The following is a 12,718-nucleotide window of genomic DNA, read 5'->3' as shown; positions in this document are numbered from 1 at the left end:
GTGTAAAGAAGTCTAATGAAAGATAGTGACCAATAAGCACCTGCCTAAAAATGAAAAGAAATTGGGCTTAATTTTCAATGAAGGGGCCAAAGAGTGTTCAGACTCTTAAGAATGACTATCATGTCCACTCTAAGGGTGATTAAGTACTTCACTCAGGCAAGGCTGTGACCCCTGTTTTCTCAGAGAAGATTCAAATAAGAATGTCAATTTAGATAACTTTGGCTTGTGCATTTCTAGGCAAAGTAGAAACAATGATCCTACAAAGTCCCTTCTAGCTTTTTGATTCATAACTAACTCTTAGAGAATAAATTTGAAGCCACAAACTAAACATTGAAAACTTATAGTAACTTTGAACTTGACAGTACATTTAGATTTTTACTGGGCCTTACTGAAATCATGGTTCTTTCTGGTTAATGAAAGTATTTCAAAAAAATCATTTGTAAAAAGATTAGTTGGAAAAAATATGTAGGGTTACATTTACTCCCAAGCTGCCTGGCCAAGCTGCAACTGTAATGAAAAAAATTGTGGCATGAAAAGCAAATGGTTGTAGATAGAATTTGTCAGTATTTTTAGACACAATCTCAAAGAGAAATAAGTTCCTTTCTTTGAGAAATAATTAAGTTCTTAAACAACATAACTCATTATTTCCAAAAGCATACTAGAACATTTGTACATACACACTTGAATATGCTAAATAGTTCTTTATACTACTTATAAACAAACACGTTTATATTCATAATGTTATATAATAAATATATATTTATGAGTGAACAAAGAATTTGCTGTTTCTTATCCATTTTAGTCAAGATTTTTTAATTCTTTTAATTGAAGTATAGTTGACATAAAATGCTACATTAATTTCAGGTGTAAACACAGTAATTTGTCAAGTTTATTCATTATGCTATGCTCACCACAAGTGTAACTACCAGCTGTCATCATATAATGCTATTATAATACCACTGACCATATTCCCTATATTATACCTTTTATTCTCATGACTTATTCATTCCATAACTGGAAGCCTGTATCTCCTACTCCTCTTTACCCATTTTGCCCATCCTCATTTTGTCCCTCTCCCCTCTGGCAACCATCAGTTTGTTCTTTGTATTTATGGGTCTGCTTCTGCTTTTTGTTTGGTTATTCATTCTGTTTCTTTAGATTTCACACATAAGTGAAATCATATGGCATCTGCCTTTCTTAGTCTAGCTTATTTCACTTAGCATAATATCCTCTAGCTCCAACCCTGTTGCCAAAAAATAGGAAGATCTCATCCTTCTTTTTTATGGCTGAGTAACACTGCACTGTACATATACACCACATCTTTATTCATTCATCTATCAATGGGCACTTAGGTTGCTTCCATATCTTGGCCACTGCATATAATGCTGCAATAAACATAGGGGTGCATAAAGATAAAGTGCAAAGAGGTCTAATGAAAGATAGTGATCAATAAGCACCTGCCTACATGTACCCCAATGTTCACAGCAGCACTTTCAACAGTAGCCATATCATGGAAAGAGTCTAAATGTCCATCAACTGAATAATGGATCAAGAAGATGTGATTTATATACACAATGGAATACTACTTGGCTATGAGAAAGATTGAAATCTGGCCATTTGTAGCAATGTGGATGGAACTCGAGGGTGTTATGCTAAGTGAAATAAGTCAGGCAGTGAAGGACAGATACCATATGTTTTCACTCATATGTGGAACAGGAGAAACTTAACAGAGGATCATGGGGGAGGAGAAGGGGAAAAACAGTTAAGGGGAGGGAGGGAGGCAAACCATAAGAGACTTAAATACTGAGAACAAACTGAGGGTTGATAGGGGTGGGGAAGAGGGGGAAAAGGGTCATGGGCGTGGAGGAGGGCACTTGTTGGGATGAGCACCGGGTGTTATATGGAAACCAACTTGACAATAAACTATAAAAAATAAATAAATAAATAAAAATTTGTAATCTTGAAGTTAAAAAGAAATTAAAAAACAACAAAATACAAACAGACAAACCAAAAAAAAAGCACCTGTCTAAAAGTGAAAAGAAACTGGGCTTAATTTTCAATGAAGTGTTTCCGTTTTCTTTGGGTAAATACCTAGTAGTGGAATTATTGGAACATATGGTATTTCTATTTTTAATTTTTTGAGGAACCTCCATAATGTTTTCCACAATGGCTGCACAAATTTGCCATCCCATCAACAGTACACAAGGATTCCCTTTTCTCCACGTCCTGGCAAACACTTGCTATTTCCTATCTTTTTGAAACTAGTAGTCCTCACAGCTGTAAAGTGACATCTCACTGTGTTTTCATTTGCATTTCCCTGATGATGAGTGATGTTGAGCATCTTTCCTGTGTCTTTTGGCCAGCTATGTATCTTCTTTGGGAAAATGTCTATTCAGATCCTCCACCCATGTTTTAATTGGATTATTTGGGACTTCTGGTGCTGAGTTGTATTAGTCAGTATTTTAATTGTTCCGTGGCCTATGCCAGTGAACACTCAGAAAAAAATAAAATTAAAATTGACATTCAATACATCTCATTTGTGATTTCTAAATTGTTTTGAGAATTTCTAGGACTATTTATAAACAAAACATTTGAAATCTTATTATTTTTTTAATGTTTACTTATTATTGAGAGAGAGAGAACACAAGTAGAGAAGAGCAGAGAAAGAGAGGGAGACAGAGAATCCTAAGTAGACTCCACAATGTCAGCCCAGAGCCTGATGCAGGGCTTGAACTCATGAACTGTGAGATCATGACCTGAGCTGAAATCAAAAGTTGAATGCTAACTGACTGAGCTGCCTCGGTACCCAAAACATTTGAAATTTTAAAACACATTTTAAAAATGAAAAGGCTTGGACCAAAAAGAAACTCTTGAAATAGTCTTTCCTTTAAATAATAAAGCCTAATTTCAAAGCCTGAAAAATTAGCAGCAATTGATATATTTGTTTTCTTTATAAGAAGCCAGCCTTACTCCTGTGCTATACATTTACAAACACATCTATATCTTAGACTCAAAATAGGATCAATCCCTACATTTTTAAAATATTCATCTCCTAGTAGACCATATTCCTTGATGAAAGAGTCTTTACCTCTATATTCAGTATCTGGCACATATTAGATATTCAATAAAAGTTCACTGAATAACTGAATAATAAGTTAAACAAGTTGCCTTATAAATGAAGAGACCAGAATCTAAGTAATTTCAGTATAATTCTCATTAATACTATTTCTTGAAAGACCAAGTGGTGGAAGGGATTAAATGTGGTCTGGAATATGCCAAGAATTAGCCATTAAGCTGTCTTGTAGATAAGCACAGAAATACAAGCTTTCAAAGGACTACTTAGCTCTTCCATCACTAAACAAAGTCACAGAAAGCACATGGTAACCTACTGCCATCAAGATGTGGATACAGAATCTTTGGGTGAGATAGGAGATGGCAAGTGATAAGCTAAAATAGATAGAATGGTAGAAAGGATTTACATGGTTCATACTTAAAAAGAACTCTTTATGTCAAGCTAAGGAGTAAGCAAAGAGAAGCTTAAGGTACAATAAATATTTTTGAGCAAAAGTAATATAAATCTTGTTTTGGTAGGTGACTATCCCTTCCCAGAAGACATACTGTGATGACAAGGAAAATGGGGCAAGAAGATCACAGAAAACTATTATATTAGGATAGTAAGAAAATGACAAGTAAAATAGCAATGGAGAGAAAATGCTGTAAATGGTTAATGGAACATTTTGGAATTAAATTTGAAAGGACTTTGTGGCTGGTTAGATTTGGAAAGAGAAGTCAAAAAATGAATCCAAGATACAGGGTTTGGGAAACTACATAAGTGGTGATCCATTAACTGAGATTGAAAATACAAGATTAACTGGAAGGGTGGTGGGAGAGAAAGGAAAAGGGAACTTGGGAATGCAGAACTCGAGCAAAAGAGATGACCTGGGGCTGGTATAAAGACTTAGAGTCATGAGCAGTTTATCCTTGAACACCTGGGTTTAGACTGCTTGGATCCATTTCTATGCAGGCTTTTTTTTTTTTAACTAAATAGATTAAAGTATAGTAAGTATATTTTCTCCTCCTTAAGATTTTCTTAATAATATTTTCACTTCTCTAGCTTACTTTACTGTAAGAATATGTTATATATATACATATATACATATAATACATATAACAGAAAATATATGTTGATCAACTCTTTATATTATCAGTAAAGCTTCTGGTCAATAGCAGGCTATTAGTAGTTAAGTTGTTGAGGAGTCAAAAATTATGTGCAAAAAAAGTCACATGCAGATTTTCAGCTTGTGGGGATTCAGTACCCCAATCCCTGTTTGGTTCAAGAATCATAGACAGACAGACTGGCAGGCAGACGAAAGAGAAAGAAAAGAAAGAAAAGAAAGAAAAGAAAGAAAAGAAAGAAAGAAAGAAAGAAAGAAAGAAAGAAAGAAAGAAAGAAAGAAAGAAAGAAAGAAAGAAAGAAAGAAAGAAAGAAAGAAAAAGGAAGGAAGGAAGGAAGGAAGGAAGGAAGGAAGGAAGGAAGGAAGGAAGGAAGGAAGGAAGGAAGGAAGAGAAAGCAAGCAAGCAAGCAAGCAAGCAAGCAGCCATGGGAGCAGATAAGGCTAGCCCCAACTATGGCAAATAAGAAAAGAAAAGGTCCAGGAAAAGAAGTCTGAGGAGCCCCAATATTCAAGGGATTTAACAGATTCATCCTTTGGCTATTTTATTTGCAATGTGGGGATATTAACACATGTACTTTGGGATGAAACTAAGAGAATTATTTCACTATTGTACTTTAAATGGCTATCAAATGGGACAATTATTACCTACAACAGATTTAGCAGGAGAACAATAATCGTGTTTAATGTTTGCACACCATATAAAATATTAAAATTCTTGCCTGATGCACTCACTCTGTTGCAAAGTAACTCATTTTCAACATACTTCTAGCCCATAAAACCCTCCCTTTCTTCACCTAATTTGTAAGTGCAAATAATCTTCTGGGGCAGATGATGGACATGGATATTCGGAGGCGAGGGATGAATCAGAATGGCTTAAAGATCCTCTGCTACACACTGAGAGGGGATGCCCATAACATGATAATGAGGAATTGGGAAAGGTACAATAAGGACATCTAAAGTACATTCATTCTATTACAATTCTGTTCTTGTAAATACTAAACTCACAAGCACTCTGCTACACTTTGGCTTTACAAAAAGTAATCATCCAGTCTATCCTAAAAGGCAGGAAAGAAGTATGGTATTAAATGCAACTTGTCTTCTTTTTGTGTATTCAGTCCCCTATATAAATAGAACACTGTAGTAACAGATACAACCAAAGAAAGCCAGTTCAAGATTACTTTTACTCCATGCTATTTCATATGTGGTTTTGTATTAAGTTAAATAGGAATATATGAATTTTTTGGATTTTGGATGAACTATGAAAAATATTTATTCATTCACTTGTTCATTTTTTCAATTGTTTAATGTTTACTGGCTGCCTACTATATGCAAAATACTGAGCAAGGCCCTGGGAAATCAGTGGCGAACAAGATAAACAAAAATTTAAAAATCTTTGTGTTCATACCAGGAATACAAATATCATCTTGGGGCGCCTGGGTGGCTCAGCTGGTTAAGCATCTGACTTTGGCTCAGGTAATGATCTCATGGTTCATGGGTTCGAGCCCTGCGTCAGGCTCTGTGCTGACTGCCAGCTCAGAGCCTGGAGACTGTTTCAGATTTTGTATCTCCCTCTCTCTCTGACCTTTCTCTGCTCATGCTGTCTCTCTCTCTCTCTCTCTCTCTCTCTTTCTCTCTCTCTCAAAAAAATAAATAAAACATTAAAAAAAACAAATATCATCTTAATTAATAAATAAATATTTAACTACAATGATAGGTGCTACCAAGAAGAGAGCAGGATGCAGTCAGACATTTTTCACAAGAATCTGACATAGTCTGGAGAATCACTTAAGGGTTTCTTAAGGAAGTGTCTTTTAGGCTGAGCTCTGCAAGACAATTAAGTTTTAACTGAAAGTGAAAAGTTAGGCAAGAACTCATCAGAGGGAACAGCTGTGTAAAGACACTGAGGTGGGAGTAAGCATAGTACATGCAAGAAAATGAAAAATCCCAAGATTGCTGAAGCTCAGTGAAATAGGATAGTAGTTAAGAATGTGCCTGATGAGGTAGGAAAGGGTCAGATCTTGCAGGGTTCTGCAAGTCAGATTAAGGATTTGGTGCTATGGTGCACTGGTTAATCCTCATCATATCTGTCCAGCTCTGTTCTCCCTCAGGCTGACTCCCTGGATTAAATTATGCTGGCTCTTTGCACTCTAGTTTCTAGTTAAATCTGGCCCAAAAAAGGCACTGACAAAAAGCTGAGACTGGAGAAATGAAGATCAAGGTAATTCCTTCTTGTTTCACTGCAGTATCATTGGTAGTGGCTGGTCTCTCCACAATTATAGTCTTTGCTGTATGGACCCTCTCAGTGAGCTCTGGTAATACAACTGATTTCAGTTGCTCTTTCAACCTAAGACAGAAATCAACTTCCACTTTTGTCTACTTTTATGTTCCTCAGGATTTCCTACTATTTAACCATAAGCATACTGCAAAGTGGGTCTTTCATTTTAATCTCTGCATTTAAACCATTTGAACTGAAGACTGTTTCTTGTCTGAAATATGACTGGTACTCAACAGAACAGCCAAAGTCTATTTGCATTTTTCAGTTGATCACTGTAGCTCCTTTGAGGAAAATCATTGGATTGGGATGAGCAAGAGTGTCATGTGGATCTATCAGAAGGTTACCGTAGAGGTTCGAGGATGCAATTCTGGACAGGTTTAACTAGAGTACTGATGAGAGAGATGGAGAGACATGACAGATCTGAGAGCTATTTGAAAGGGAAAAACCAAGATTTGGCCATTGATGGCATTTAGGATCAAGAAACAGGAAGGATTTAATGATTACTTGGTAAACAAAAGAAAACGCTGATTGAAAGAAATCAAGCAATGCAGTACTAGCAAGCACATATGCCAAAAAATTGCTTATGATACTGATAAAGATAACTAGAAACATCTTGAAACCCACATCTACCCATATCTGTAAACTGTCAAAATCTTGAATCCTACAAAAATTTTCAAAACTAGACAAAAGAAAATAGCCAAAAATAGTATTTTAGCATCAATCAACATTTACAGAGTATCTATGTGCAAAAAAGGTGCTAAGAAAAGTCAGCGTAGAATAGTCTGGAATTTGGGCTCTGAAATTAGACTACTTAGGTTTACTTCATAACCATGGATTTACAGGACAGAAATAGGGAAAGAAGGAAAGGAGAAAAGGCAAGTAATAAGGAGAAAGAGAGTGGTCAATCAACATAAAATTTTCCTCTTCCTTTCCTACTAGCCTAATATATCATTGGGATATATTTATTGTAAAGTTGTAGTCCAGATAGTAAACGATTTGCAAGTATTTTTTAGATAATAGGATAAGAATAAGAAACAAGTTTTGGGATTTGAAACCTATGAAGTGTTCTGAAATGATTTTCTAATTTCTAAAATTAATTAACTTGCTTAAGTTAATTAATTTTAATTAAGCAAGTTAACTCATTTTGTATATTAAGTACTATCAAGGAGCTTTACAAGTATGAATATTATTTAATATTACTATCGATGCTTCCAGTAAGTCTATTTCCGGAATTCTACAGATTCCAAAGTATCTGAAATGTTTTTGGTTTAGTCCTAATGAAAGGGAGGTTTCTGCTATACTTTAATGTGCACAAGACACTTAAAGACTTCCGTTATTCTGGTGTGTCTTTTAAACCTTTTAGAATTAGAAAGGGTGTTAGAAATTATTTCAAATTTGCAATTCGCTCCATATTTTACAGCTATGGAAACTGAGTCACAGAATACTAAGTAACTTACTCAAAGCTAAACAACTGGAAAGTGTGTGAGGTTGCTCTTGAATTGAATACCCTACCATCCCTTTAAACTTTCAGTAATACATTTAATATCTGTTAAGCAGTGTTGTGTTATCTTTCCTCAACTTTCCGGCATCATGTTTGGAAATTTTAATAATAACCAAACATAAGTCAAATTATATTTTGTTAAATAATTTTTGCTTCCATCAACATTCTTTTTTGAGATTACCTAGATGGCTATATTTGAACATTTAATATAAAACAGCTACAGAAAATATTATAAGCCACCAGCCTATATTATTTGTTATGTCAACAACAGATAATATTTTACTTGGAAAAGTAAATACAGCTAAAGCTGAAATTAAGCAAGCTTCTAGAAAAACCAATGCATTTATTTTATACCAAAGTGACTACAGATAAATTCATAATCTTTTATAAACTTCAGTTACAACTGTCCTTTTAATTTTATTAAAATTATTCATCTTTTGTGGTTTATCTATACCATGGAATACTACATGGCAATGAGAAGCAATGAAATCTGGCCATGTGTAGCAACATGGATGGACCTTGAGGGTGTTATGCTGAGCGAAATAAGTCAGGCAGAGAAGGACAAATATCATATGTTTGCACGTATAGGAGGATTAGGAGGAGCTTGACGGAGGAACAAGGGGGAGAAGAAGGGCAGAAATGGTGGGGGAAAGGGAGAGAGGCAAACCATGAGAGACTCTTGAATGCTGACAAAAAAGGAGGACTGATGGATGTGGGGGGGAGGGGGGGATGGGCATGAAGGAGGACACTTGTGGGGATGAGCACTGAGTGTTATGTGGAAACTAATTTGACAATAAACTATTTGTAAAAAAAAAAAAAGAAAAGATGACATGCAAAAAAAAATAAATAAAAAATAAAAAAAATAAAATTATTCATCTTTGCTTTAAGGATAGAGTTGAAATAAATCATTTTTAACCATATGTTTCTTGTATCTGTGTGGTAGAGACAACTGCATATTAACTAAATTACCTTTCTTTTTCCTTGTAGGCAAAGAACTCCCAAGGAAATTTTTCCCAGCCTCTCTTGCAGCTGGGCTAGGGCACAAGTAACAGTTCCAATTAAAGGATGTGGGAAATTTTCAGTCTTGAATCTCTCATTTTCCTGCTTCCAAATTATATTTAGGCCATGAACAGAGAGTGCTAGAGGCAGAAGGTCCTAGTTTTTGAAGGATAATTTCCTACTACTTCTTTTCTCTTGGCTATTGTAAATAGCTCCGAACATTCTTCTTTATATTCTTTTTCTTCTCTGATCTCTTCCTCCCTTCACTTTTTCTATTGTTTTTGAGCAACTTCATAATCCATCTCCATGGTAATGGGCATTAAGGCTGGCCCAGAGCCAAATGAGAGAAGAAACAGCTTTTATTTTTGGTGTCTCTGCAATTCTATTTTGTTTGTCTCACCTATCTATATTATACCACCTCCCTTCTCTCTCAAATTATCAAAACCACCCACACCTTTTTCCTCACTTCCAGAGGTCCCATTATGGATCTTCCTTCTTTCTCAGGGAGATTTGAAATCATATGGATCAATTATTGTCTGGTGTCCGGTTTAAGGTTTTGATATGTTGTTTTCAGAAAGATAATGAAGTAAATTTATCTCTGCCATCGTTTTAATGTTTGCTTATGTTTTTCCTCTCTCTCAAGGGGTTATCCTCCAACACCAAACTCTCAGATTTGAACCCAAATAATGAATCAATAATACTAGAACTCTAGTGTGGTTGACTGAGATGAGAATTGGGGGGATTTAATCATATTTCCACCCAATTCTTTTGACTAACTGTATGGCCGGTAGGCAGGATTACTTTGCTTTACATTACCGCTTACATTTTACTTCTGATATATTCTATTCTATTCTATTCCAGTCCTTCTCAACCTTTAGTATGCATCAAAATTTCATAAAGAACTTGTCAAAACCTGGATTACTGGGACAATTACACAGATTCTGATTCATTAGTTCTGGGGTGAATAAAGTCCATTAATATGTACACTAATTCCCCCTGCAGGGAATAAGATTCCAGACACCCAGAAGGTTTCTGAGATTGCAGAAGTACCAAATCCTATATATATTATAGTTTTTCCTATATATGCACACTTATGATAAAGTTTAATTTATAAATTAGGCACAGTAAGAAATTAACAATAAATGATAAATAAGAACAATTGTAACAATAGGACAATAGAACAATAATAACAACATGCTATAATAAAAGTTATGTGAGGGGTGCCTAGGTGGCTCAGTCAGTTAAGTGTCTGACTTTGGCTCAGGTCATGATCTCATGGCTCGTGAGTTCAAACCCCACATGGGGCTCTGTGCTGACAGCTGAGAGTCTGGAGACCGCTTTGGATTCTGTGTCTCTCTTTTTCTGTTTCTCTCTCTCTCTCTCTCAAAAATAAACATTCAAAAAAATTTTTTTAAAAGTTATGTGAATGTGATCTCTCTTTCTCTCAAAATATCTTTCTATATACTATTCCCCTTCTTCTTCTCCTTCTTCTTCTTCTTCTTCTTCTTCTTCTTCTTCTTCTTCTTCTTCTCCTTCTCCTTCTGCTTCTCCACCCCCTCCTCCTCCTCGTTCTTCTTGTGATTATGTAACATGATTAAATGCCTACATGATGAGATGAAGTGAGGTGAATGATACAGGCATTGTGATGTAGTGTTCGGCTACTACTGACAATCTGATCATCCTCCTCCTTCAGAAAGAGGATCATCGCCTCTGGACCATAGTCGACTGCAAGTAATTGAAACTAGACAAAGCAAAACCAAAGACAGAGGGGGATTACTGTATTTGTAAAACAAAGCCCCCAGAAAACATTAATAATGGTGCTGTGAAGAGCACATTTTGAGTACCACTAGTTTACAAAAGCATTTTGAAGCTCACAGAAAAGTTTGGTTTCAGTTGAAATAAAGACATGATAAAAGCTGGTTCCATTTTCAATAATGAACCTTTTTAACAAAAACATTATTTCATCATATAGTCCTACAGCTCCAAGGAAATCAGTGCATATCATATTTAATACTAACATTATAAAGATGAGAACATTGAAACTCATGAAAAATGTTTCACATCTAATAAGAAGAGACATAAATAAAGATGCAGCAGGGATTGTTTTCAAAATGGTAGCAACAGTATTTCCCATCCCTTTATTAAAATGAGACTTTATCACTATACACTTAAGAAGTGATACCTATTTATATCCTCCTTGAATCTGGGCTAACAAAAAGACTTGTTTTGATTGGTAAAGTGAAGGGCAAGTAGGCTGTACAACTTCCTAGACAGTCTTAAGAGATCATCAGTGTTTATTATCATCTTTTGCCCAGGTAAAACCCAACACCAACAGACAGCCATGTGACTGAAGTTATTTTGGGTCTTCCAGCTATTTCAGAGGCCCAACTAACAACAATGAAACAGTAATGTCCATCAACCTACAGAATTATGAGAAATAATCAGTTTTTTTAAGTCATTAAATTTGGAGTTGGTTTGTTTTACAGTGATGGTAATTGCAACTATCAGTCTTCACACTCCTCAATAATCTCTGTAGTTCTTTATGCTGTCCTCCTCAAATTTTGCTTCCCCTACTCCCTCATCTGTTCAGTTCACCCAACACTTCTTAAACATCTACAATATTCTAGATACTATAGATACAGAGATTATAATAAAAACATAAGTCTTACCTCAATGACCTCATGATCAAGAATGAAAGACTGGCTAAAGAAATAATTGTCACATATTTTGATCAAAGTATTAATGTAATTATGTACAGAATTGGTATATAGGAATGTTGTGTGTGCGTGTGTGCATGTGTATGTGTATGTGTGTGTGGGGGTGGGTATTGTGTATGTGTGTGGTGGTTACAGAGGCAAGCATGAGAGGAGCAGAGAAGGCTTTACAAAAGAACTGGCATCTGAACATCATCATAAATTACATATTAGACGTATAAAAATGATGAGGGGATATAAATTTACTATCACATCTTATTTAAATGTATTACTTTTGGATTATTTGCAGCATTAATTCCCCTCAGTATTACAGATAATGTATGAGTCTATGAATGTACATGTGTATGTCTACCTTTGACCATATCACTGAACAAAGTTATTATTTATATAAAAAGAACATTAGAAGAAAAGAACACATATTTTACCCTCACATCCTCAATATTTCTATAGTCAAAAACCTATTCAGAAAGCAGAGCCTGGGGCACTTCAGCTCAAGTCATGATCTCATGGTTCATGGGTTCGAGCGCTGTATCGGGATCTGTGCTGACAGCTAGCTAAGAGCCTGAAGACTTTTTCAGATTCTGTATCTCCCTCTCTCTGACCCTCCCCTGCTCATGCTGTCTCTCTCTCAAAAAATAAATTTAAAAAATTAAAAAAAAAAGAAGAGCCTTATTTGCTAGTAATTTTCACCTAAATCATGGGTCAAATGACAATGGAAACATGGAACATCTACTCATTCCATCATTAGAAGTGGGTAATCAAAATTCCTTTGAATAGTTTAAAATCTAGGAAGGTTCGTCAGTGTTAAGAGCTCCATTACAGAGCACACAAACCTGCTAAACAGAAAGGGACATATTAGTAGCTGCTCTGTGGCTTAAAAACTGGTGGATGATCTGGAGAATTAAGCTCTAGGTACAATGCCTAAGAAAGTTCCTAGCCCCAAGAATTGTCCTACTGCTACTGTGTTTGGGGATGTTGCACCTGCCACTAGAGAAAGTTTCTGAATCAAGAAGCTGGTGACTTGGACCCATGTTGTCACTGACATCATCTGAAC

The 12,718-nt window shown here is 35.5% G+C and overlaps 1 long non-coding RNA gene across 2 annotated transcripts in view; it reads left to right on the top strand.

Moving 5' to 3' along the window:
• LOC120236223 overlaps positions 1-9,032 on the top strand; it is an 80,426-nt gene extending 71,394 nt beyond the window's left edge. For both annotated transcript variants that reach the window (XR_005529605.1, XR_005529607.1), the window contains one exon: positions 8,939-9,032. This is a non-coding gene — a long non-coding RNA (uncharacterized LOC120236223). The remainder of the gene's footprint in view (positions 1-8,938) is intronic.
• Positions 9,033-12,718: the final 3,686 nt, after the last annotated feature.

This window comes from Hyaena hyaena, unplaced genomic scaffold, assembly GCF_003009895.1.
Source record: "Hyaena hyaena isolate Hyena2069 unplaced genomic scaffold, ASM300989v1 scaffold_149, whole genome shotgun sequence".
In the NCBI taxonomy this organism is placed as follows: Eukaryota; Metazoa; Chordata; class Mammalia; order Carnivora; family Hyaenidae; genus Hyaena; species Hyaena hyaena.
The sequence above is the reverse complement of the archived record's forward strand: the minus strand, read 5'-3'. Positions and strand labels throughout refer to the sequence as shown.